This window comes from Aquarana catesbeiana, linkage group LG02 (assembly GCF_042186555.1).
Source record: "Aquarana catesbeiana isolate 2022-GZ linkage group LG02, ASM4218655v1, whole genome shotgun sequence".
Taxonomy (NCBI): Eukaryota; Metazoa; Chordata; class Amphibia; order Anura; family Ranidae; genus Aquarana; species Aquarana catesbeiana.
In genome coordinates, this window is record NC_133325.1 from 410,877,548 (window position 1) to 410,905,105 (window position 27,558).

The following is a 27,558-nucleotide window of genomic DNA, read 5'->3' on the forward strand; positions in this document are numbered from 1 at the left end:
AATCACAAGACTGCTATATACTGCTGATGAGAAAAGGTATTTAGCGGTTTATATTTACTAAAATAATTGCATTTCCATGTCCTGTGTACTGTGGGTAGTAATGTACTGTGGGTTTAGTAACACTTTAAAGCTGAAATCCAGGCAGATATAAGAGACAGTGCTTACAAAAGGGTGCTGCCAAACTCAGTGGAGGGAGATTTCTGCAGTATATTTGGCAAGTACAGAATCACAGCATATATAAAATAATATGCAAAGTGGTTGGAGGGAAGCTTCAGAATGGCAACAATGTTTTTATTACAAATTATGCGAGCAGACTGCAGTTCCTCTTTAATTTGACCTGGTATCATTTTCTTGCAATCCATGTACAGCAGAGTTTAGAGTGGAGATGGGAGAAGCAGCACAAGAAGTATGCTAATAGGATTAGTGAGCAATGTAACACATACAGGCTGGAGGTGAGGAAATTACTTGAAACTCCAAGATAAATGCCCTGCGTGGCAGGGTTTTGCTGTGTGGCAGAACTGTGTAAATCTCAGAACTGAATAGATAAAAATACACATCCATGGGCAGGTAAAACAGCTCTTATACACAGTGTGTATTTCATCTTTGTGTTTAGCTGTTTTTCTGGAGTTCAACACAGCCAGTATAAAATGTATTTTGTTATTAATCAAGAGTAGTGTTTTTTTTGCCCCAGAGCAATATTTACAATTCAAGCATGTAGCTATTGATTTGGAAATAAATGTCTGATTTTATATGATACCATAGTGATAGACATATATAGATTTAAATCGATAGCATCATTTTTCAAGAATTATCTGTTTTACTTATGAATTCTAAAGATAAAAAAGTCAAAAATGGAAAAAATAGAAAAAAAGAGTGAGTCTTTAAACTAGATTTACTGTAAATACTGTATAAAGTAAAGATTGTATTATTTTTATCATAACCATACAATGTGCATAGCAAATGTTTATTTTTTTTAAAAAAGCATAAGCTCCTGGCTGTTCACTAGGCAAACATTTTAAAGGAGCAAGTAGCATACAGTGTAGCGCTACCTCCATAGGAGCCAGTGAATAGGATGGATTATCGGTTCTTTGCCTCAATCTTCTCAAGAACCTCAGCCCCTCTGAAACACCAGTTTGAGTGTGCAAACATACCATATCGCTAAAAATATCACAGGAAATCATTGAAAGTAATAATTAGTTCCCAATAGTAGTGCTATATTAAAGAAGGTAGTAAAGGCAAACTTAATATATTGTCACTCAAGATTATTGGTAACTGGGCAAGCATAAAATGAATTAGCAATGATAATAACACAATTTAGCACACAAAGTGATTAATGGGACTAGGCATAAGATGACATTTTGGGGTTGATTTACTAAAGGCAAATAGACTGTGCGCTTTGCAAAGTGCAGTTACTCCAGAGCTTAATAAATGAGGTAAAGCTTCACTTTGAGAAGAATACCCAATGATGTGTCAGGGAAAAAAAATGCATTTGTGCTTGCACATGATTGGATGATTGAAGTCAGCAGAGCTTCTGCTCATTTACTAAGCACTGGAGCAACTGCTCTTGCAGGGTGCAACTGTACTTTGAAAAGTGCACAGTATATTTGTCTTAAGTAAATCAACCCCCTTGTGTCTAGATCAGTATAAACAGTAGCAAGGCCACCTCAAGTGAAGCAGTGAGCAATAGCAAAGTTTAATCTGCTGAGTGCTGAAATTATACTGTCAGAGCACATTTATTACAGCTCTGCTAGTCCTAGACTGACTTGGTATGCACTGTCCAAAATATAAGGAGGATGGACAAGTGAACAAAGGGGGCTTACAAAATTAATAAATATGGGAGGAGTAGTCCCTTGAGATGTCCTTCTGCCAGTTATCGTTGGGGCCCTTTAAGAGCATTGGTGCACTTAACAACAGTCCCAGTTACCTGCATACAGTATAGGTACAGTATAGTCTCAGCACAGATCAAGGTAGATGAGGTTCAAATGTGGTAAAGGTTCAATATAATGCAGTATAGGGTTGGTATATGTGCTATCTAGGTTTGTAATAAGTGCTGTAAAGAGTGAAGCATGGGTGCAGTATGGATTGGGTACTGCTTTCAGTAGCTCAGCCCCAGCTAGCAGTATCAACAATGGGCGAATAACCCTGTGATGCTACAATAACCTTTCACTGTAGAAGAAAGGGCGCCCCTCGGTCCCTCTCTGAAAGCCTCCAGTGATCAGCGGTGGGAAGCAGAGGGTGAGTGGATTCTGGAGTCTTCCTTTGCTGCAGGTGTTGTAATAAGGGCAGTGTTGCACTGCCCTGAGGTAAACACACTCTCAATCTCAGGCTCAGATCTCTGCTGGCATGATCTCCCACTGGCAGGTGAATATCCAGACAGAGTTGCTCTCTCTCTAACTGCTTCAGTGCCAAGAGGAAGAACCTTCTGAGGCAGTTTAATAAAAATCTTCTCTCCACTGCTCCTACTGCACAGTGCTGATTAGGGCATGTAGTGTAAGGAGTCTATTGATTCCAATATATGGCTGCCATTTCAGACTACAACTCCTTGGATTCTCAGTGCTCTGCATAGACGTCTATGGGTTTGCTTGGCTTTAGCTCTCCCCCTGCTGGCCGGAGGAGAAGGGTGCAGCATAGCATCAGTATCTCAGTAAAAGGAGAGAAGAATAAAAGGCAACGTCTTCTTCTCCATATAGATTTAGCCCAGCACCTAGCTACAACAGAGAAGCTATATACTATGAAAATATAACAAATAAACCTGGACCGTGCAGCTTAAAATCCTGTACCTAATTTTTTTTTTCTTTATACTCTGATTGATGTTTTGATAGGTAAAAGCAGGGCTTTTTTTCAGTGGGAATGCGGGGGAACGCAGTTCCGGCACCTCCAGCACTGAATGTATGTAATAGCATGGGGTGTGGGGTGTGCTGGAGGGTCTATTGATGTTGATTGCTGGGGGATCTATTGTCACTGGTGGGGATCTGATTTTGTGTGAGGGTCTATTGTTGCTGATGGGGAATCTATTGTTGCTTCTTCTGTTGAGGGAGAGGTCTATTTTTACTGGCTGCTGGAGGATCTATTTATGCTGGCTGCTGGGAGATCTGTTGTTGCTGCTGGGGGGTCTAATGTTGCTTGGGTGGATATTTTGTTACTGGGTGTGATATTTTGTTGTGGGTGGTTCACTGTTGCTGCAGGGAATCTATTGTTGTTGGGGTGGAGTCCATTGTTGCTGGGAGAGTCTATTGTTGTGTGGGGATCTATTGCTGGGATTCTATTCCTGGCTGCAGGGGATCTATTTTACTGCTTTTCTTTTTATCATTAACATGTTTCATACAAATGAATTTGGTTCTGTATTCTCTAAAAGGGGCAGTACTGGTAGGTGGGTAGGGGGTGGAATCAAGGGACGGTGGTCAGAGGTGGGTAGGGGCAGAGACAAGGGGTGACTCAGATGAGGGGAGTTCCTGCACCTATTCTCCGAGAAAAAAAGCCCTTGGTAACAGACCACCTTTGTCAAACCAAACTACAAGAATACAACTCCAACATTAAATATCACACCCAAAATGTATTCCACACCCCGGCACCAGTGACATCATCACCCACAATGAAAAATAGCTAATATGTTAAGAGCATAAAAAAACAACAAGCACCAGCATTACTTTTGGCAACCACCAACGCATCCATTAAATCTGTGTCACAAAAATATACTAGGAAACAATAAACATAAGTGTATAGCACTGTTAGTAAGACATTAGGGGTGCAAATATATCTCCCTTAAATACATTTTTAGGGATGTCACACCACAAAATATTCTGACATTTAAGCCTAAAAGTATACAAGATGCATCCACAATTCCTGCATCTGTTAAAACAGATTTCCATCACATATGAGCAGTTTTCCATCACATATTAACTACATATGACAAGTCCCATCTATCTCAAAATAACAACCTTTCTAGAGCTGAAAGACTTGCCAATAAGAGCTGAAAGACTTGCCGTTACGAGCTTGGCTAATGATGATACCATTGTTATAAAGCCAACAGAAGTTTGCACTTGCAGTGCAAAGTGGATTTCCCTTTCGTAAATAACCCCCATTATCTTATTATAGACATAAAATTCATATACAATTAGCAGGTACTGAAACCTATATTCCAAAATCTTGTAACGCTATGGTTCAGATATGCTATTACTATGTGGGCAAGACCAGGACTGGATTACTGAAGATAAATTTAAATTTTGTACCAGTGACTCATCTCACTGCCCTGTTATTTGTACTTCACCAAATATAAGCAAAACCCTCCAGAGCATATATCCATTGGACTCTAGTCTGTCCTCATTTATCAAAGACTCATACCCTAAAGATATTCGGTATTTTTCACCCAACACTATTCTTGCAACACTAAGGTGTAGATTTACTAAAGTCGGAGCACTCAGAATCTGGTACAGCTGTGTATGGTAGCCAATCAGCTTCTAACCTCAGCTGGTTCAATTAGGGTTTGGCAATAAAACCTGGAAGCTGATTGGTTTCTATGCAGAAGTGAGCCTGGTGTTGCACTCCCCAGTTTTAGTAAATAAACCCCTAAATATCATAAGTCTTTACATTATTATACCAGTATACCAATAAAATATATTTCAGCTGCACATCAAGCACTGGATGACTCCTACAATAGTAAACACCCTGTAGCATTTTTAATTAATCTTTCAAGACTCATACTCATACTCAACTACTTTATGTTTGGGAACAAATATTTTTTAGAAATTGCAGTGGCGTGATGGGGTATAAATGTTGCCCAATGGCCATGAAAATATATGAAAGTACCATTCTACTACCCCACCTGGGCAAGAATGTTTTATTTAACAGATGTTACAGTGATGGTATACTCTTGGTATGGGTAGAGTCAGCAGTTGATTTGTCTTACCTGATTGATAAATTGAAGATCACACAGTCACCCGATCAGACTAACTTTAACTCATTCAGAACGTGACAGAACGTGACATTTGTTTTCTAGATCTCAATATTTTCAAATGTCACACTCCACAGGGTCTTACCTTGGTACCAAGCAGTACAATAAATACATTTTTACATGCAAGAAGTGTTCACCTGCCTTCACTCTTGAAGGTTATTCCATATGTACAGATGCTACCGGTTAGCTAGGGTACAAGTCTGATCCTGTAACAGAAGACAACTAGCTTCATGAAGTGAGAGAAAGATTCTTAAAAAGAAGTTACTCTGCTAAATTGCTTAAGCAATGACAACAAAGAATTATGTTGGAAACCTTGGTACAAATTTGAAACACTTATGCTTGGGCGGAACCGTTCACCCACCCGTAGTGAACATGCCACGTAGTTTAGAGCGTTTGCATACTATGCTCTTTTTGGGTGTTCCGAGATTGCAACTAGGACCTGTTACTATACTTACCTTGGGTTTATGTGCTTTACCACTAATGCCCCCAGTACTACCCTCTGGACTATGTTACGCGATGACTATCTCTACCTCTGGACCCCCCCATCGCCTAGTTTAAAAACCCCTCTAACTTTTTGGCCATCTTTACTCCCAGTACATCTGCATTCTCCTCATTTAGGTGCAGTCCGTCTCTTCTATAGTACTAGTGACCAACTGAGAAATCGGCCCAGTCCTCCAGAAACCCAAGCCCCTCCTTTCTACACCAGCTCCTTAGCCACTTGTTTACTTCCCTAATCTCCCTCTGCCTTTCTGGTGTGGCTCGATGTACCGGTAGTATTCCTGAGAATATTACCTTGGAGGTCCTTTTCCTCAATTAGCTCCCAAGTCCCCAAAATCATTCTTTAGGACACTCCATCTGCCTCTGACTTTGTCATTGGTGCCAACGTGCACCATGATAGCCGGGTCTTCCCCAGCCCCTCCCAGTAATCTTTCCACCAGATCTGTGATGTGCCGAACCCGAGCGCCAGGTAGACAGCATACAGTTTGGCGCTTCAGGTCTTTGTCACAGATTGCCCTCTCTGTCCTTCTAAGAATTGAGTCCCCTACCACCAAAAACTATCTATCTTTTCCCTTTGCTTCCCCCCACTCTCAGTGAAGGAGTTCTTCCCCTGGCAGCTAGGAGAGTCCCTCAGCTCCAGCAGTGCTGGTCCCTCACTGGTTTCACCAATGTCACTCAATGCAGCGTACTTATTGGGATGCTTCAGCCCAGGATCAGCCTCCCTGGCACTTCCCCCTCTATCCTTCCTGACTGTCACCCATTTACTCTTTTCTGGTGCCTGCACCTCTTTGTCTCCACCTGCCTCTGTGCTGGCCCCTGCCGGCACCTGCCGGGTACGTTTCCGGCTCTCCTTTAGTATGGAGGGCCTTCTCAGTGCTAACAGTTGCTTCCCTAGATTCAGAACCTGGCTTTCAGGGAAACAATGTGCTTACTTTTTGCACAGCAGTATTCGCCCTCGATCAGATAATTAAGGAACGCATACATGCCGCAAGATGTACACCGAGTCACATCTCCACACCCGCCGGGCATCGTTCCTACCAATTTAATGAGGATTGGGATTATATCCTGTCCACATTACCTAACAACTAGCTTCCTGACACTACTACTCAACAGTACAATACACAGGTACTCAACAAGACAATGCACAGGTACTTGCAGATCCACGTGTATTCGCACACCACTTGCACTCACAATACACAGGTACTAACGATCCACACACTACTCAGACAACACTCAGGTACTCACACTACACAGGTACTATGACCCCTGTTATAACCTCCTGTTTTCAACTCTGGTTTTTAACTCACCACTTAGTCAAGTTCCACTTGGTCTAAGTTCCAGCAGGCTCAAAATGAGTTCAACAGAAAGTTATATAGGCCTCAAGCACCTGTGATCAATTTACCACTCCCCTTAATTAGTAGGCTGAAGGAAGGAAAGAAAAAAAGTCTGTTTAAAAAGTGACAGAGAGCATGTTAAAAAAGCTGTAAGGAATCCCCCCCCCCCAAAAAAAATAAAATAAAAATGCAACAGCAATCACCAGCAGTCAAAAGCAAAACTTGTTCACACTCTCCACTCAAGGTTCAGCTTCTAACCAGCAAGTCTGGCAGATGTATGCTGATAGATCATGTTCCACCGCTATCCAGGGGTAGAGATCATCATCAACTTCTTCAAAGGCAACATACGTGGACATTTGAACTCCACACTGTTGCATAAAGTGTTTTAATAAACCTTATAGCTGGTCATGCTTTCTATATTATTGCCCATGCCCTTGGCATATACATGTGTATGGTTTCTTGTTTTCTGTCCTGTACTGTGTTGAAACCTTTCATACCCTGATGTACTTTATGTCTACTCCTCACTCTACTTTCACTTTGTGGTTTAGGGAGACTTTTGGTACCCCAGTTTATGGGCAATAATATATCCTGTTTACAGTGCTAGACACCTTCCTGCACCCTACTGTTACCTTAAATAGAAAGATGTTTTTGGGCACATTGTTTTAAATTTTTTTTATCTACCATTTTTAATTTAATTTATTTGTTGTGCTTTTCCCTGGCAACTACAGTTCTTATGGTTTTATTTTTTGTACAATAAAAGTCACAACTTATATGTTTATTATAGTTGTTATGGTTCATGTACCACATAACCACATACCACCACTTACATAACAACTGGGCTCACATAATTTCTTTGTGAGGCCCATTGCTGTGGCAACAGGTGGGGATGCTGGCTTATGTCATTACTCAAATATGGTCCATATTTGGACAATTATGTCAGCCAGACTCTTACCCCTTTGTCTTCTTGTAGCTGGTGGATTTTCCGGCCAGCAGCTAAATGGGGCTGGGGATTAGTTATCAGTTATTAAGATACCGCTGGCATCCTAGCAACCACAAGCCCTGTGCAGGAAGCTGTCATATTCATGACAGATTCCCAGCAGAAAATATCCCACTCTGAGCATTGGTGTCTCTCCCTGTATGCCACAAGTGGACTTATCACCAATTTGCTTATCTGCTAATTATTGAAATCTCTTTAAGAATTTGTACACATTCTAAAAGAGGCATAACTAAAAACGACCTGAATTTGTGGCATAAGTCTGTAATCTGGACAAAACTGTTACACTGCTTTCTTGAATTGGCACATGACTTTTTATTTAGAGAATACAGAAAAGGACTTTCAACTGTCCTTCTGGTTGGGTGGTTGGATGGCTGCAATTCCTATCAGTTTTAAGACCTGATATATCTTTACAGTAATTATACTCCTTACAGGAATACTGTAGGCGGATAACCTAATTTCTAGATTACTCTTTAGATTACTTTCTAGATTTTCCTCTTTAGTTAAAAAGAAAGTTTAAAGCGGGGGTCCACCTATCTATCGTTTTTTTTTTTTTAGTTCATTCACAAACTTTTCTTCTCAGCATTACATACTCACATATTGTGTGTAATATGTCTGCCTGTATCAGATTTCGTCGGAAAGAATAACTTATATTATTCACTGCAGGCGGTTTCCATCTTCATTGTGGGCATTTGAAGCCCACAAGCATTTATTTCCTGGATGCGGTGAATGCTGTGCTCCCAGCATTCACCACTCGTTCCCGCACATGCTCAGTGGCATCCTGGGAAGCCTGAGACTAGCTCCCAGGAGTCTGTGCGGAGTCTGGGAGAGGCTAGAAACACTCCTACTCCCACGGGAGGAGAACCAGGAAGTGCAAAGAAGAATAGAAAAATAAAAGGTAATTACGGCGATTTAAATTTTTTTAAACGGCATGTCAGCATCTAGGCAAGGAAGAGAATACATACAGATATTGTTCAAAATTTGGGTGGAACCCCGCTTTAAACCTTCAATATTGTTTTGTGAAAGATATCTTATCTGCATCTTTAAAGTGTAGGTCCACCCTAACACTAAAATCCCTGCATCTGCAGACATCCACGATCTAACACTAACCTAGCTAGCTCTGTAAAGAAGAAATCCGTATATATACCTTTTTTGAAGCTGATTCGACCCAATCCCATGCTGAGCTGTCAGCTGCGGCTTCGCTGTGGAGGCGGGTGCAGAGGACACATCCGCAAACGGAAGCCCCATAGTAAGTCTATGGGTTACGCCACTGTGTCCTCTGCAGAGCTTCCGCTGGATTGGATCAGCTTCAAAAAAGGTATGTATACTGATTTCTTCTTTACAGGGCTAGATAGGGTAGTTTTAGATTGTGGATGTCTGTAGATGCAGGGATTTTAGTGTTAGGGTGGACTTACACTTTAAAGTGATTGTAAAGCTTTGTTTTTTTTTTTTATAATAACAAACATGTTATACTTACCTCCTTTGTGCAATGGCTTTGCACAGAGTGTCCCCGATCCTCCTCTTCTGGGGTCCCCCAGCTGCGCTCCTGGCCCCTCCCCGCATCGAGTGCCCCCACGGGGAAGCGCTTCCCTCGGGACAATTGTGCGGGTGTGCTCCCGAGTCCTGCTGCTGCGTCCATTGACACAGACAGCAGGACTCGGCCCCTCCCTCGGCTCTCGTGTCATTGGTTTTCATTGACAGCAGCGGGAGCCAATGGCTGCGCAGCTATCAATCTATCCAGTGAAGACCCGAGACACCAGCTGGATCGGGTGTGCTCGTCCCCAGCGCTGGAAAGACAGGGTTCAGGTAAGTAAAAGGGGGGCTCTGGGGGGTTACTACACTAAAGGAAGTTTTTCCCCTTAATGCATAGAATGCATTAAGGGGAAAAACCCCAAGGGTTTACAACCACTTTAACTGTATGGCCCCTTCAGATCTGAGCATAGCAGAACTGCACGATTCTTCCCATGATTTTGGAATGCACTAAAAAAGCGCCAAAACGCACAACACATATTGAGTGCCATTTATTGTTAATGGTACCCCAAAACATGCTAAAGAAATGGACATTTTGCCATGCAAGAGAACATCTGAAAAATGCACAAAAATGAGCTATTAAAAAAACACCAAAATTTGCTCCAAAAAAGGTACAGGAGCTATTTTGGCAGAGGAGCAGAAGGTAGCCTATTCAAGTGAACAGTATCGCTCTGAAAATACGATAAAAAATGTAAAAAAAGCACAAAAAACCAATACTCCCACGTCACTCAGATGTGAATGAGGACATGGCTGATACAATATTAACCACTTGCCGACCGCTTCACACTGATATACGTCGGCACAATGGTAGCGGTAGGCAAATGGGCGTACCTGTCCATCCCCTTTAAATGGGTTAGCGGGTGCGTGAACGTGCCCACGGGACTCGTTGTCCGCCAGTCTCCCGGCAATCGTGTAACGGAGCCGCAGAACGAGGAAGTGACTATATAAACAAGGCATTTCCCCCGTTCTGCCTTGTGTCATGACAGAGATCACTGCTCTCTGTGATCAAGAGCAGTGATCGCTGTCATGTGAGTTGTAGCCCCCCCCCCAACAGTTAAAATCCCTAGGACACACTTAACCCCTTTCCTGCCAGTGTCATTTACTAAGTAATCAGTACATTTTTAAAGCACTGATCCCTGTATAAATGACAATGGTCCCAAAAATGTGTCAAAAGTGTCCAATGTGTCCTCCATAATGTCCCAGTCACATTAAAAATCGCAGATCGCCGCCATTACTAATAAAAAAATAATAATAATAAAAATGCCATAAATCTATCCCCTATTTTGTAGACGCTATAACTTTTGCGCAAACCAATAAATATACACTTATTGTGGGTTTCTTTTACAAAAAATATGTACAAGAATACATATCAGCCTAAACTGAGGAAAAAATTGTTTTTTTATATATTTTTGGGGGATATTTATTATAGCAAAAAGTAAAAAATATTGCGTTTTTTTCAAAATTGTTGCTTTTTTTGTTTATAGTGCAATAAATAAAAATCGCAGAGGTGATCAAATACCACCAAAAGAAAGCTCTATTTGTGGGGAAAAAAGGATGTCAATTTTGTTTTGGTTGTTTTGTCAAAGTCGCACGACCACGCAATTGTCAGTTAAAGCGACGCAGTGCCAAAAAAGTGCTCTGGTCAGGAAGGGGGTAAAATCTTCTGGGGCTCTAAAGGCAATGGGGTAGATTTACTAAAGCCGGAGCACTCAGAATCTGGTGCAGCTGTGCATGGTAGCCAATCAGCTTCTAACCTCAGCTGGTTCAGCAGGTTGGCAATAAAACCTGGAAGCTGATTGGTTTCTTTGCAGAAGTGAGTCTGATTTTGCACTCTCCAGCTTTAGTAAATAAACCCCACGGTGTAACAAAACATTATATTCTCTACAAGAGATCTTGCATTTTCTAAATAAACACACTTTTGAAATTAGAAAAGAAAACTATTTATTATTCTGTTACATAACTATGGAATATTCCATTATTATGCTGAGCCACCTGGTGACATGCTAGAGAGAACTAGGGCTGGATTGCATCAAATGCTGTTGAATATTAAGACCCTCCTGTGTATGGAGGAGGCTTGCCTATTGCTGTGGTGACATGGCCTGCCACCTACTCCATTCCCATAAAGCCTATGGTCCGAATCCTGCTGATTGCTTCTGTTTACTTCTTTTGTGACATGTTAATTATGCTAATGATCACACAGGAGTGTGAACTCATAATTGAAATACAGAAAAGAACCCAAATTACCTCTACAACATAGGCATATTATCTAAAGTTTTTCTGAAGAATAAAATAACTAGCATGTTTTTAGCTAGTTATGTTACATAAAATTTTTTTTAAAACTTCCACCCGCCTCTTTTAACTATTTTAAAGCTGACCATACAATATACAAATTTTTGTTAAATCTTCCTTAGATCTGCCAACAACTATGTAGAGTAAGGGATTGCACGATTGGATGTTTATTGAGCAGAGGTGCCTAGGTTTGTCCTCATATTGAATAGCTTTGCCTGGAGATAAGCTTTAAAGGAAACAAAGGAAATAATTCCTGTAGGCAAGAAGGTTGTGGAAAAGTAAACTGTAAATCGTGTACTTTATGATGTAGGGAGTATGAATTCAAACCCCTGTGTCAGCTTGAGGGCAATTATCAGCAGCCAGGGGCGTTGCTAGGTCTACAAAAGATCTGGGGCTAGAGCCCATAGCAGCGTAGTAAAGAAAGTCATACGCTTGGGCGGGCATACACATGTATATACAGTAATATACGTGTGGGTGTATCTATATCCCCAGAGAGCCCCCCGCTTACATCAGGGTCCCCAGAGAGCCCCCCCTTACATCACCTTACATCAGGGTCCCCAGAGGGCCCACCCCACTTACATCAGGGTTCCCAGAGAGGCCCCCTTACATTAGGGTCCCCAGAGAGCCTCCCCCTTAAATCTGGGTCCCTAGAGAGCCTAGGCCTTAAAATCAGGGTCCGCAGAGAGCCTCTCCCTTACATCAGGGTCCCCAGAAAGCCCCCCCACTTACATAAGAGTCCCCAGAGAGCCTCCCCTCCCATTGGGGACCCCTGCAGAGACTCGGGGCTATTGGCCTCAGATTCGGGGCTATAGCCCCAAAAGCCACCCCCTAGCAACGCCCCTGTCAGCAGCTACTACTTTATCTTCCCTCTATTAATGGATGATACCGGAGAGAGCCATACGTATGTATTTGAAGGTATCTATAGGATGCATCAAAGTAATCTCTCTATATTGGGCTGTAAACTCAGAAAGCCCATCATGCATTGCAGCAACAATTTTCTAATGGAATCCATATATTGTTAAGGCCCAACTTCTCCTAAACCAGTCTGTATTGTTAAGATCACAGCACCAGGCTCCTGCAGATTCTCCCTCCAACTCTGACTTTCAGTTGAGTACTGTCCATAATACTTTTTTTATTTGCACAAACATACAATTTTTTAGGACAAGCTTTTGGGGTATGCCCGCTTCTCAAGGTCCCAGCAGTACTGCTTGACATGTTACATGTTACACTTCAATATGGGTGTACCATGTAATATGGGCTTAAAAGTGGAGCTAGCCTTTAAACTCATTCCAGCAGGGACACATGCTGAAGTACTTACAGCTGGTGGCTGGGGTCGATTAACTCTTATACTCACCTGTTCACACTGTACGGCCCATTGGCAGCCTCACAACTGCCACTGTTATATGTCCCGGCTGGTCCATTACAGACAGTAATATTGTAGTATAAGGGTGCTGGAGGATGGTGTTAAGTTAAAGGATAACTGCATGAAAGTGCAATTAACTTTCAAGAAAACATTTCAGGAAGCAGTGTCCATGTTTAAACTGTCCCTTTAATAGTTCACATACAATTGTTTCCTTCCTTCATTTCCCGATGAACTCAATTCATTAGATTGTTCTCTTCAATACTTAATGCCTTTTTCAGGAGCACTCACTGGTTCTTTACTTTAGGAAACTAGTACCCAGGCACATGTCACAAATGAATTCAATTCCTAGCCATGGGCTCTAAAATCTATATGCAAGTATATATATATATATCTATATACAAGTATATAGATATATATGTATATATATTCAATTTTTCAAATGGAAATGGTCAATTCTCTGTTAAGATGAGAAAAGTTGAATTAAATGCCCCTAACACTGACATAAGAAAGCACACTTTTCCCCTTGTATTTCCCTATTTGCAATCATTAAATAAAACAATTAAAAAAACTGAGTGTACAACCATCATGTTTTTTATGAAATCACCACTTGATCTTGTACTTCTGGGTCAGGGGTGTGCTTCTGGTGAATCGCTCCTGCCGTGATTGGACACAACGGGAGCTAATTGGCGCGGGCCTGGCGGACACAATGTCCGCTGGGAGAGCCGATGGTTCGGGACACAGGCAGAACAGCGGTTTGAATATGTAAACAAGGCAGATCACCGTTCTGTGAGAAAGGAAGGTTGTGATCCTGTGTTCCTACAAAGCAGTAACATGAATATCTGCCTTTCCATAGTACAAGCACCTCTCCCACAGTTAGTAAGCACTCGTTAGGCATGCATTTAACCCTTTGATTGCCCCTGATGTTAACCCCTTCCCTGCCATTGTATTAGTATAGTATTGCATTAGTATAGTGGCAGTGCATATTTTTAGCACTGGTCACTGTATTAGTGTCACTGGTCCCCCCAAAAAATGTCGCTTAGTGTCTGATTTGTCCACCGCAATATCGCAGTCCCGCTATAAGGCATTGATCATTGCCATTACTAGTAAAAAAATAACTAAATAAAAATTCCATAAATCTATCTTATAGTTTGTAGATGCTATAACGTTTGCGCAAACCAATCAATATACACTTATTGAAAATTTGTTTAACAAAAATATGTAGCAGAATACATATTGGCCTAAATTGATGAAGAGATTAGATTTTTTCCATTTTCTATCTATCTATCTTCATTTTTACATAAAAAATGAATAACTGTACCATACTGGGATAAATAGTCTGAAAGTAGTGTTAATGCATATTTTACAAAAAAAAAAAAAAAAATCCTGGTTCTTGTTTATGATATAGGAATAAAGATAACCCAAATTTGTAAGCTTTTAAACATTCAACTTCTGTCTACCCTTCCAAGGACATGAGATGGTTATGGCTGCAATTTTTGACTTCTGATTGCAACCCAATTACAAACACTGGGAGACCACTTTGCTTTTACTAGCCTGTCCAAGATTCAAAAGTTATTACATTTTCTATTGTTAGAAAATTGATTCACGAAACAGGCAATATAGCTGTAAAGTCACCATGTACACCTTTCAGCAGAAAGTATTTCTTACACATTGATTCAAAGGTACATCTGTGCCAACATACCATTTTAAAAGTGGGATCTGTGCATTGATAAAAAGCTTGTAAAATTAATTTTGGATGTTGTTTTCTACATCCCTTTGATCTTTTATTAGAACCTTTGAATTTAGATAGCATTTATTTAATTTGCCTAAAGTGGAGTATGCCATGCTAACCACAGTTTTTTAATATTTCGCTGTGGAGACTACTGTTAATATATTTAAGGAATCTGAAGGGCCTAAAACATCTATTTTTGTACAATTGGGTGATTGCTGCTCAGTAGGCATTAACTGCACTCTAGATTTTGCCTTGTGTTGCTTTTGAACATTTAAAACTTTGAAGATTTGGCAACACTTTTTCATTTCTTGCAATCCCTAAATATATAGGTCTATGGGCTGGTGACAAGAGATGGGGGGGGGGTTGTGTGTTAGAGTTGTTTGGGGTCGGGGAGATAGGGGTAGAATATATGTTACAGTAGTATATATTTATATAGAGGTTTAGAGAGCTTTATGTGTGGTTGCTGGGGTGAAGGAGAGATGTATATAAGGCTACTGTGAGGGTGCACCAGATCAAACCACAGTGTTGATGACTACTAACTTTTTTCGGCTAGCTAAAGCTAATGTATTTTTAAAATTATTAAGCATTTTATCTTTATTAACATTTAAGTCATGGCTCCCTACCCCACCCTCCAACTTTAACTTGTGAGAGATTATTTGGTTGCAAGTGCTGCATGGCCCCTATGGGCTATGGGATGAGATACCCTACTCTCTGTACTTCTTCAATATGCTATTTTTCTAATCAGAAACATTGCTGTTACATGCATTGCATTATTGTAGTACATAGTAACAGCAATGTTTCCTATCAAGTGTGAAGATTTGTGGTTTGCATTCATTTATATGCCATGTACTTTGTGGTTGGCTTGGATACTGGAAAGCTGCGTTCAGAGATGAACTTCTACGGTGAACCAAATGCATGTTTTTACCTGATTCTACTATTTATTTTTATTTTTTTACTTATATCTTACTTTTACGTGGCAGTTTGCATTTGAACTGGACAGTATTATATGTGTTTGTCTTGCTTCTGTTTGTCCATGATTGCAAAAGTAGAGTGCATGATCCAAAAGAGATCTGATGATGCTTGAATTATACAAGCATACTTGTTCACCTGGTGGAAGTCACACGGTTTGCTATTAACAACACCATAAAACCCCACTAAAAATTAATTCTCACCCAACAAAACCCAGCCCGAAGAAGCGCCAGGAATTATCAGGTTATAAACACACTCTTACGACTGCATCCTGGGATACTTCTGATGTTGTTACCTTTAATTTATATGCCCAACGGGGATCCCTGGGTATGTGTTCTTGAAAGATTATCAGCAAACAACATCTGTGAAGAAGTCTTACTTTATCCCAATTAAAGAAATCTTTGCCTGTGGAGGAATCCCTTGTGATGTTAACAACTTTCTAAATTATTTCACTACATTTTCTTCTGAAGGCAACTTTTGCTTGAAAAGAGAGTTTAGTGGTTTTGGGATTTTATTTAATTTCTGTTTTCGTGTTTAAATCCCAATTTGCACTAAAGGAATGTGTAACATTGTGAAATCTCAGTGTGATGGACTTTTCCGCTATAGAATAGAGACATGGGGTTGATTTACTAAAACTGGAGTGTACAAAATCTGGTGCAGCTGTGCGTGGTAGCCAATCAGCTTCTAACTTCAGCTTGTTCAATTAAAGCGGAAGTAAAGTCTGCTATAAAAATTTTGTTTTAAGGCCCCCCAGGTGGGTTATGCCATAATGTGCTAGTATGCACAGCATATTAGTTCATTATGGCAGACTGCCATATGGTGTCCTTCAGCGCAGTGATGGGACCGATCCGGCGGTCCCCCAGCGCTTCCCTCTTTGACCCGGTTTTCCTTTGGGGTCCGTGTCTTTGGCCATTTGATAGGCCAGGCCGCTATGACGCAACTCCCATGCAGGCTGGATCGGGGGCCATAAATGTTCGCTGAGCTGCACATGCGTGGCTCAATGAACAGGAAAGCTGCACTGAGTCCTAAAGATGGAAAAAAAACAGATACTTACTTGTGCAGATTAATTCCTCTCATTCACCTCTGGTGTGGTAAGATGGCATTCATCTGCTTTACTTTGCTGCACACTCCAAAACCAAAGCTAACAAGCTCACACAGCTTTTTTTTCCCACATTTGTGTCCTCTCCAGTAAAAATCATTTAATATGTTTGACAACAGGAGGGCAGAGTTTGAAACTTGGTGTCACATCTGCCAGCCCCTTAACCATCATCCCATAATGGGAAGTGTGTTACAGTCTGACACCTTGCCTACAACCGATAACATTAGCCAGACATGGTTGACTCAGAAAGTTCAATCATTTCAGCTTAAAGTTGACCCAGCATCTGTTATATGTTTCTTGTTACGCTGTATGCCTGCTTCCTCCTGCTTGAAGCAGACTGAATGCCTACTTTGATCCTAGGAAAAGTCACTTTTTTATTATAATGTTGCTGTGTATTCTGGCATGTCCAGAATTTTTTTGTGCGGTTTTGTAAAAATACTAAAAGGGTCACTTTAATGTGAGTTCTGCTTAATCCCCTGTAGATTAAAGTGTAACTCCACTTTTGTTGAGAAAAACACATTCCCCTCTGAGTGATCTATGTACATTACATGGATTCCTACCTTTTGTTATTGTGAAGAAATCCCTGTGTGTTTCTCTGTGTCCGTGTGAAGCAGTGAGTCTAACAGGAGTGGTTTCATAATCATCAATCAACTTCAGCACCTGCAGGGCTCTAATGAGGAAAATTTCAGGACCTGCATCCCTTTAGACGTGATTTCCTATGGGAGTATCTCATCAAAAATGGCATTTTTGTTGCAGGGGTTGCCTGAAATCTGACTTGTACTGTATCTTAGGGCAGACTTTTGGGAAAATCAATGAGTCAATCACACAAGCAGGAAATTACATATCTGGGGTGTGTCCAGTACACATTCGGTGTATAGAAAACCTCCAGGTAGCCATATTGCTCTGCATTTCACAGAAAATTACAGTGGCTGCAGACTGAAAAGGAAAGGTCATTTCTTAATAACATTCAATTACAATATGACTGTGTTGCAATTGTATACGCTATATTATTTTTTCTTTATTTGCGATTTTTTTTTCTACGAAAGTGGAGTTACCCTTTAAGCACATGCAGATTCATAGCAAGTCAGTAAGAGGACACTAGGAGTTGCCTTCCCAAAGCATGTGCATTCTAATGCCCACTCTCTCTCTCTCCTTAGGTAGGTCTAAATCTGTTTGATGGCTGTGAGAAACTCCTTAGTACTTTCATTTTTTTTTACGAAAAGCTTGCTGTATGTGTGGGCACAAAAAATATGCAATATGTGTTCCAGCATCATAAACAAGCATGTTTTTGGAACACCAGATCATTAATAAATGGAATGGGTGTACTGGTGCAATACCGGAATACCTGGGTGAAAAACTGAAGAACATAGCAGCTAGCCCATGATTATTGTATGCATTTTATGGCTTAATGTTTCATAGCATTGCAGTACAGGCGATCCCCAGGTTACAAACATCCGACTTACAAACGACTCCTACTTAAAAATGGAAGGAGTTAAGAGGAAATGGGAGGAAATGTACCCTTAGGAAGGGAAATTCACTCCTGTTAAGCCTCGTACACACGATCGGATTGTTGGCCAACAAAACCGTGGAATTTTGTCCGAAGGGCGTTGGCCCAAATTTGTCTTGCATACACACGGCCACACAATTGCTGGCCAATAATTATGAACGTAGTGACGTACTGGATGTACTACGTGGTTTTTCAGCTCTTTAGCGCCACCCTTTGGGCTCCTTCTGCTAGTTTGGTGAGTGTTGATTCGCACTTAATTTCGCGCTTTTCATTTCGTGCTTTTCAGTTCGTTTCTGAACGGCCATTCCTCAACCAGACATATTGCGGAATCGGAGGAGATAACGTGTTATTTATTATTGGCCTTGGAGTTATTGTTTTGACATTATTTTTTTGGTTGAATAATGATTTGGTATATTTTCTATATTTTTGGATGCATAGAATGCACTTTTTGGTTAAGTTCTATTGGCAGATAGCAGCTCTAATTTTATTTGTTTTATTTTTTTTAATGCACAATAAAAAAATTGTGGAGAATAATACTTGGCTATGTGTTTTACTTCAAATGACAGTTTGGGAGTAGGCAGTTACATTTAAAAAATACAATGTAAAATTGACAAGGGACACCAACATAGTTGTAACTTTGATCTTAAAAACTACGGGATAATGGTGTTGTGGTAACTCGCACCCTCCACCCCCCAAAAAAAAGCATAATAATATTATTCTTGATATCATTAGAAAAAAAAAGCCTTTGAAAATTAGTTTGCAATAACCCCATCAGTATCACCAGCAAAGCAGCTTCATTATTATCCCATTAAAGAAGAAGAGAATGTGCGCTGCATTTGGCGATTTCATAATTTGCCACGTCACAAATGTTAATCCTCTATTACGAGCGCTAGCTTACAAGACCGACCGCTCCTTGCTTCCGAGCATGTGTGTTTGTACTTTAGACCTTTGTCCGACTGACTTGTGTACACACATTTGGAAAATCTGACAACACACATTTGTCTGCAGAAAATTTGAAAACCTGCTATCCAACATTTGTTGGTGGAAAGTCCGACAACAATTGTCCGATGGAGCGTACACATGGTCGGATTTTCCACCAACAGTCTGTCATCACACATTTCCCGTCGGAAAGTCCGATCGTGTGTACGGGGCATAAGAGTTATCACGGGAAAAAAGTGTCTCCACTGAAGCTTTATCACCAATCTTTGTTTCCACAACAACCAAAAATGTTCAAAATCCAATTGTCATTGGCAAAGAAAGTGAGGTAAAATCTTCTGTACAGGGGCACAGACAGCAAAACAAACCTTAAGTGGTTTTTAACCCTTTCCTATGCTATCCAAAAAATGTGGAATCACACTTAAAAAATGTACATGTTCGACTTACATACAAATTCAACTTAAGAACAAACCTACAGATCCTATCTTGTTTGTAACCCGGGGACTACCTGTAAATCAGTACTATGACCAGAGCTCATTGAAGCTCAGGTGAAAACATTTAGCAGCATCTACAACTAATTTGTCTACCTCAAAAAATATTGCATGCTATTTAAAGTGTTTCTAAAACCTCAACAGTAAAATCAGTCTGTATACGCAGTAAAGCATGCTTGTTATACTCACTGTGGAACCTAAGGGGTTAATCCTGCACATTGTGTAAAAAGGTTATTTGATCCTGTCTTCTCCAATCCTCCCATTCTTCCACTGTCCCCAATCCATCTCCTGATAAGACAGAGCCTTTGGAGTCACTCTGCACATGCTCAGTTTGGTGTGTATTGCTTGAAAAAAATGTTTTCCTGGGAGAGTGCATGTGATCAGCACAGGGCCAACCAGCACTGTCCAGACAGATGGTAAGGGGTCCTGCAGCCTCATAGGACAGTCAAAGTAGAATGAAAACTTTTGCTACAAGCTTTAACTAGACACTGATAGAAGTCACAAGACTGCTATATACTGCTAATGAATGTCTGTGTACTGTGGGAAACCAGATATAGTGAATGTAGGGTGCTGGGTTTAAGGAAACACTTTAAGGAAATATAAGACTTTTTTATGCATATGCTCTTTTAAAAATGTTGTGCTTGTTTTTTTTTTAATTATAAGCATGATTGTTTGGTAAATTTTCATTATTGTAATAAATGTAACACTGAAACTGTACTGCAGAGGCACTGTACATCTAAATGTAAGCAGGGGAATTAGTGTGGCTGTATTATAGAGGGAAACACACTGAGTGGTATTGTAAAGGAAGTAACTTTAATTGCCAGATAAGCAGCAGTAGAAAATGATATTTACAAAAGTAGAGAAACAGTTCAGCACAGCATATAAGGCACAAATTCACAGTCAATTCACCAAAGATACAGAATGCAGCTCAGTAAACTGGCACTGTCGTTATTATTCCTCTCTTCAGGCACATCAGTGGTATACAAGGCACATTTTGATTACTTGGCATAGGCTGGAGTCCATAAGCAGGTTCCACAGATGCAGCAGAGATGATTTAACAGGAAAATACACTCTCTAAGATGATCTTCTATCACAAGCACAGACGCAGTGCTGATAGGCAGGTCTCCTGGTGATCCCTGTTCTGTCCCTGCAGGCTGGAACACTCTCCCTGAATAAGGCCTAGCTTTCCCTCACAGGCAGTATACCTTTCCCTCACTCATTCCACACACACGTCTCTCAAAATGGTGGCTGGGCCCCCTTTTATATGGAAGCTAACAGAAAATGGTGGACAAAATCTCAAGATAACTTGGTACCAATCAGGACAAGAGGCTTCTAAAAGATGGCTGCTGGAGACAATTTAGAGAACAGTTACAGCCTAAACAGGATTTCACAAAACAGCAGGAAAACACAAACACATTCTGAATATAATATGACATTTCTGCATGAAAAAGTAAATATGATACAATTGTAGTCCCACTTCTCCTCACAGCCAGCAAGACTGTTCTGTCACAGTTAACTGTATGTGAGGAGGCTACCTACATGTAGGCTGGAGATGTTTAACTGTAAATAAACTTCCAGTGATCACCATAACTGGCTGTAATCAGAATCCACACAGGATCAGAATCCACACTGATTGGTTCCTGATAGAGTCCTGGTTCACATATATGTGATGTGGGAACCAGCGCAATTCCAGTGCGGGTTCCCACATTGCATGTCACCTGCTGGTGGTTCACACTGACATCTGCGAACCACTGCGGGTGTCAATGCAAAGTCAATGACACCCCCAGATCGGTTTGCAGATCTCAGTGCAAACTGCCAAATGATGCAGGAATCGGATGTTCACACCCATGCGATCTGATTCCAGTGCAGACCAAAAAAAGGGTCCTGCACCATTTTGGTGCGAATGTGATGCAAATTCAGCCATACAATTTGTATGGCTGAATTTGCAGCGCACAGACATCGCGTGTGATCTGCACAGCAGTGCAGTGCAGATCACATGTGATGTCTAACATCGCACCAGTATGAACCCAGTCTAATAGTCTAAAGCCTAATGCAGGCCATAAATTATGCAATTTTCTTTCCTTCCTCCATGGGTGGAAGGAAAGAAATCTGCTTGGTTCCTCCATCAACACAGTAAATATATGCCCTCTTAATCCTCTTGTATTTTATTGTATTATAACTGTATTGTCTCCCTTTTATATCGTAAAGCGCTGCGTAAACTGTTGGCCCTAATTAAATCCTGAATAATAATAATATTGATGGGGGAATCCTTCCAGCAGCACTATTGTATTCTGCCAATGGGGTACTAATCTTTTGGGAAAAGCCCAACAGCCCGGATGTACACAAGTTGATCGATAGAGGTGCCCATACATGCATCAAAATTTGGCCAGTCCATGCTGAACCGGCAGAATTCCTATCCCTATCCATGTATGGAGAGTAACGGTCACCTCTGTACACTTCCAGTTCATATCTGCAACAAAGACTAATGTTTTTTCACTTAACACGGAGAATTGTGCCTGAGAACATTAATCTACAGTTTGCAAACATTTTGTACCCAAAATACTGCTAAGACAGCCACATTATAATTTACACCCTGTCTGTGAAGCAAATACATTTTTTTAATGTTTTATGCTTCTAAGTGGCACTGTCTACTAGTAGAAATTAGATTTTTAAGTCATAGGTAATCATTCTTTCTCAGCTTGTCATTGCTAAACAGGAGATAAAAAAAACTTCTAAGCAAAAGTGTTAATAGTGAGGAAGGGTGTAACCGAAGAATATAGTCACAAATTAATGGTGTTAGATTGCAGTATGATTAAAATATTATTTATATCAATTTGTTAATTTGATGTGTTTGGTGATATTGAAAGTGCGAGAGATAAACAACATTCTGCAAATTTTTATTTCTTTACCTGTATTCATTGACTTTCTATAGAAATTTAACGAAATAGGATAATTTTACAGTTAAAGTGTATCTATAGCGAATGTTTTTTCATTTGTTTGTTTTGGATAGAGTTGGGAAGGATTAGAAACCCTGTCACTTTTTAACTGCTGTCTGTGTCCCCCCTAGGTAATTTCACCCACTGTTTCTGCTTCGTGGACCCTTGTCACCCTTGTCGAGGCAGATTGGTAGGAAATCCAACATTTTACAGCTGTAACCATAAAAAGAGGTAAGGACAAATATTTCAATGTAAAGAGTTGTTCAGGTGACATTTGTCTAAAGGGGAACTCCCCTCACTTTGTAGTGATTTTCTCTCACTTCCTGTTGTATCTCTGGGAGAGAAAGAGTAGGGAACTCCGCCCCAATAGGACATAGACATTAGAAAATAAATTAACAAAAGTTCTGGCCATACATACACTTTAACCACTTCAGCCCCTGAAGGTTTTACCCACTTCTTGACCAGGCCATTTTTTGGGATATGGCGCTGCGTCGCTTTAACTGACAATTGCACGGTCGTGTTACGTTGTACCTAAACAAAATTGATATCCTTTTTTCTGACAAATAGAGCTTTCTTTTGGTGGTATTTGATCACCTCTGCGGTTTTTATTTTTTGCACTATAAACAAAAAAAGAGCGACAATTTTGAATAAAAAACAATATTCCTTATTTTCTGCTATAAAACATTCCCAATAAAAAAAAAATTAAAAATCAAATTTCTTCATCAGTTTAGGTCAATATGTATTCTGCTACATATCTTTGGTAAAAAAAATTCCAATAAGCATTTATTGATTGGTTTGCACAAAAGTTATCATGTATACAAACTAAGGGATAGATTTATGCATTTTTTTTTTACTAGCAATGGCGGCGATAGACAATTTTTAGTCGGACTGCGACATTGTGGGGGACAAATCTGACTCCAAGTGACACTTTTTGGGGACCAGTGACACCAATACAGTGATCAGTGCTAAAAAAAAATGCACTGATCCCTGTATAAATGACACTGGCAGGGAAGGGGTTAGCACTAGGGGGCAATCAAAGAGTTAATTGTGTCCTAGGGAGGTGCTTTCTAACTGTGGGGGAGGGAGTGTTACACTGGAGGAAAACAGAGATTATGATTCAGCTTAGCTGAAACAGAAGATCTCTCTTTTCCTCACTGACAGATCAGCAGTGCCCAATCACAGCAGGAGCGGCGATCTGGCAGCGCACACACGTGCCCCCTAGACCACATGCACAAAATCATGTACAGGTACATGATTTTGCGCAGATGGGCCACCCTACCGCAGTATATGTACGGTGGTCGATCCGGGAGCGGTTCGGGAGTAACTCCACTTTTGTTAAAAAAATAAATAATCCCCCCCCCCGGGGAATCAATGTACATTTCAAGGATTTTAACAAACTTTGTTGCACATTCCTGCCTGTTTTTGCTCCTAACAAATAGCTGTTTGACCTCTGCATACAAAATGTCATGGAAGCACAATCCATGTACCACTCTTCTTTCATAAAAATGCTGCAAATTAAGCTCCTAAATAAACTGAAGTGCAGCTATAAGAAACAGTGAGCTCAGCTTAACAACACCAGGCCAGTCTCTGAACCCTGGTTCACACTATGAATTGCACAAGAATGTGCTGCACTCCCCTATGCAATTCCCATGTGATTCAGTTTGAATGGGCTCAAATTGCACTGCATCACTCCAAAAGTGGTGCATGCACTACTTTTGGAAAGATATTAACGTACCTGTACGTTGCCCTTTAAGAAGCGGCTTGCAGGCGCGCGTGCGTCCGCCGTGAGCTCCGTGAGTGTGAATGCGGGTCCTGCGACTTGATGTCCATGGGGATACCCGCGATCGTCTCACTGGGAGGAAGATCGGGGAAATGCTGATGTAAACAAGCATTTCCCCGTTCTGCCTAGTGACAGGACACTGATCACAGCTCCCTGGAATCGGAAGCGGTGATCAGTGTCGTGTCAAACATAGCCCCTCCCCCCCACAGTTAGAATCACTCCCTAGGACACACTTAACCCCTACAGCACCCCCTAGTGGTTAACCCCTTCACTGCCAGTCACATTTACACAGTAATCAATGCATTTTTTTTTTTTTTTGTTTTTTTTTGTTTTTTCTCAGCCACTTCAGTTAACTTAATATGGAGACAGCTTTCAGTTTGGTACTCATGTGTGTCTCTTACCTAGTCACATCATTGTGGCCTTGCAAACTTTCCTTCTTTTGCATTGTGCATTCCATATTTAAATAATTACAGTAATACAAATATGTAACTTATAAAACACCCAGTTTGTGCATCGAGGCCAACCGGCCGCATAATCTCTTATTATTATCATACGTGCTTGTATATTATTACTGTTCTGTCTAATACACCATTCCCCCCCCCCCCCAATCCCCCCCCCTATCGGGCCCACATAATACCGAGGTACGCCCTATATTTAACTACTGTTCTTTTTCGTTGTTCTTTCTTGGTTTCGGAACCCCAAGCCACGCCCAGCACGACACCTCTATCCGGGTGGAGAGAGGGTTGCTCTCAGCACTAAGATAGCACTGGTAAAGAGCACGGCATTGCTTGGGCCCACAAGTTCCATAATTTCACAAATGTGTTATAGTTGCCTGATCTAGTATAGAATGTCCTTTCGCTCCATACTGTAGCGTTAATGGTTTCAATCCAGGCTTCAGGGGTTGGGGGTGTCCTCGATTGCCAGGATTGTGCTATTAGCTTTCTAGCTTGGAACAAACATCTTGCTATCGCTAAATCTGTATTCCTACCCCTCGGCCCGTTGTTCACATAGCCCAACACACAGGTCTTGGGATCAGGTTCTAGGTTAACTCTGAAGGTGGTGTTGATTTTCTTTAGAATCTCGGACCAGTATCTAACTAATTTTGGGCACCTCCAGACCATGTGAATTAGATCACCTGTTCCTCTGCATCTAGGGCACTCATCGTTGGCTCTGTGACCAAACATGAATAACTTTTTTGGTGTATGATACGACCTATGCAGCAACATCAGGTGGGAGGCTTTTTGTGAGGGAGAGACCGACACCTCCGATCCAAATTCAAGAATCCTTCTCCACTGTTCGTCCGTTATCTCCCCCACATCGGCCTCCCACTTGTCCCTTCCCCCTGTTGGACCTGCCTGCGTATTTATTCTCTTTGTAAGCTGGGTATATATCATTGAAATCAAGCCCTTAGTGGTCTCTGACTTAACTATTGTTTGCAATAACGGGATCCCACACCATACTAGGGGTTGTCTATTAAACTGTTTGCTCAATGCATGCCTAATCTGTAGATAGCTATAGAATACTTGGCTTGGTAATCCATACTCGTGTCTCAATTCCTCGAAAGATTTCAGAGTGTCCCCTTCGTATAGTTGAATCAGTCGATTTATCCCACACCTTTCCCACATCTTATTCTTGTCGACGGTTAGTAATTCATGCAGTCGCTTATTGTTCCACATTGGCGAGAGTTCTGAAATCCCTTTGTACCCCATTATTCTCTTGGTTGCCTGCCAGACCCTAGTGATCATTTTAAATGTGGGAATCTCCCCTTGTAGTGAATCTGTCTCCAGTGCTCCCACTAGTGAGCTGTGTGGGTTCCCCTGCAGAGTAATTTTGACATTGTTGCTTCCACCTCCCTCGGAGTCGCATCCCCCTAGTTGTTGTAGCTGGGCTGCCAAGAAATAGATAAACGGTTGGGGAACCCCCAGACCCCCCTCTGTGGCAGGGCGCTGCAGTTTTTGTAGGCCAATCCTGGCCTGACCTTTCTTCCATATTAACTCCCTGAAGAGGGATTGAATTTTTTGGAACCACTTCTCCCCGATCCAAACCGGGGAGTTGTGGAGTAGGTATAACAACTGCGGCATCCATACCATTTTTATCAAGTTGACTCTACCCGCCACAGACAGAGGGAGTCTACTCCAGGTGTCACATTTTCTCTTAAATTTTGATAAGAGGGGGACCAGGTTGTCTTCAATAAACGCACTGGGGTCCTTAGACAGGACAACACCAAGGTACTTCATCTTCCCCGTAACCTTCAGTTGGGGCAAACACGTCGAAATAGGATTGGCCGATGAGTCAACCGGCAGGAGCGATGATTTCTCCCAATTAATGGCTAGTCCGGAGAACTTTCCGAAGTCCTCCACTAGATACATCGCTTTCTCCAATGAGGTAGTCGTGTCCCCCAAGAAAAATAGGACATCGTCCGCGAAAAGCGCTATTTTCTCTTCCCCCCCTTTTCGCTGAAATCCCTGTATTTCGGGCGATGATCTCACTGCTCCCGCCAATGGCTCCATGGCCAGGACGAACAGTAAAGGAGATAGGGGGCACCCCTGCCTTGTCCCTCTTTCAAGGGGAAAATTTTCCGAATATTCGCCGTTTATCTTGAGCCTTGCCCTTGGGTGGTTATATAGGATTTTTAACCAGCTGATGAATACGGGGCCAAATCCAAACCTCTCTAGCACCCTCCATAGATATTCCCACTCCAGGCTGTCAAAAGCCTTGGCAGTGTCCAAAGACAGTATAGCTCTGGATCCTTCATTTTCTGTTGGTACCTGGAGGTTCAAATAGACCCTTCTGATATTTGTGCTAGTGGACCGGCCGGGGATAAATCCCGATTGGTCCAGGTGCACAAGTTTTGTAATACACTTATTTAATCTGGATGCCAGCACCCTTGCAATGATCTTAACATCTGTGCATAACAATGATATCGGTCTGTACGAGGAGACTTCCAGTTGGTCTTTGCCCTCCTTTGGTATAACTACTATGTCAGCCTCCAACATTGATGGGGGCAACTTTCCGTCCTTGACCGTTTGCTCCAGCACTTTTAGAAGCTCCGGAAGCAGGACCTCCCCATATCGCCTATAGATCTCCAATGGCAGCCCGTCCGGGCCCGGAGATTTCTGGCCTGACAACTCCGATACTGCCTTTTGCAGCTC

General features: G+C 41.4%; 1 protein-coding gene across 9 annotated transcripts in view; it reads left to right on the top strand.

Moving 5' to 3' along the window:
* ADGRB2 (adhesion G protein-coupled receptor B2) overlaps positions 1 to 27,558 on the top strand; it is a 744,603-nt gene that overhangs the window by 262,534 nt on the left and 454,511 nt on the right. For 8 of the 9 annotated variants that reach the window (XM_073615398.1, XM_073615399.1, XM_073615401.1 and 5 more), the window contains exon 2: positions 22,758 to 22,857. The exons of the other annotated variant lie outside the window; for it this stretch is intronic. The gene's annotated coding sequence lies outside the window, so the exon portion shown is untranslated. The remainder of the gene's footprint in view (positions 1 to 22,757; positions 22,858 to 27,558) is intronic. 9 annotated transcript variants of the gene reach the window in all.